This window comes from Mandrillus leucophaeus, unplaced genomic scaffold, assembly GCF_000951045.1.
Source record: "Mandrillus leucophaeus isolate KB7577 unplaced genomic scaffold, Mleu.le_1.0 Scaffold1154, whole genome shotgun sequence".
NCBI lineage: Eukaryota > Metazoa > Chordata > Mammalia > Primates > Cercopithecidae > Mandrillus > Mandrillus leucophaeus.
Window position 1 is genome coordinate 658,600 of NW_012099810.1, and position 719 is coordinate 659,318.

Below are 719 nucleotides of genomic sequence, written 5' to 3' on the forward strand. Positions count from 1 at the left end.
GGCAAGAGAAAGAAATAAAGGGTATTCAGTTAGGAAAAGGGGAAGTCAAATTGTCCCTGTTTGCAGATGACATGATTGTATATTTAGAAAACCCCGTCATCTCAGCCCAAAATCTCCTTAAGCTAATAAGCAACTTCAACAAAGCCTCAGGATACAAAATCAATGTGCAAAAATCACAAGCATTCTTATATACCAATAGCAGACAAGCAGAGAGCCAAATCATGAGTGAACTCCCATTCACAATTGCTTCAAAGAGAATAAAATACCTATGAATCCAGCTTACAAGGGATGTGAAGGACCTCTTCAAGGAGAACTACAAACCACTGCTCAAAGAAATAAAAGAGGACACAAACAAATGGAAGAACATTCCACGCTCATGGATAGGAAGAATCAATATCGTGAAAATGGCCATACTGTCCAAGGTAATTTATAGATTCAATGCCATCCCCATCAAGCTACGAATAACTTTCTTCACAGACTTGGAAAAAACTACTTTAAAATTCATATGGAAACAAAAAAGACCCTGCATTGCCAAGTCAATCCTAACCCAAAAGAAAAAAGCTGGAGGCATCATGCTACCTGACTTCAAACTATACTACAAGGCTACAGTAACCAAAACAGCATGATACTGGTACCAAAACAGAGATATAGAATGGAACAGAACAGAGCCCTCAGAAATAATACCACACATCTACAACCATCTGATCTTTGACAAACCT

General features: G+C 38.1%; 1 protein-coding gene across 2 annotated transcripts in view; it reads left to right on the top strand.

The window, feature by feature from the left end:
- Positions 1-719, top strand: part of RNLS (renalase, FAD-dependent amine oxidase) — a 328,254-nt gene that overhangs the window by 182,593 nt on the left and 144,942 nt on the right. The window lies entirely within an intron of this gene.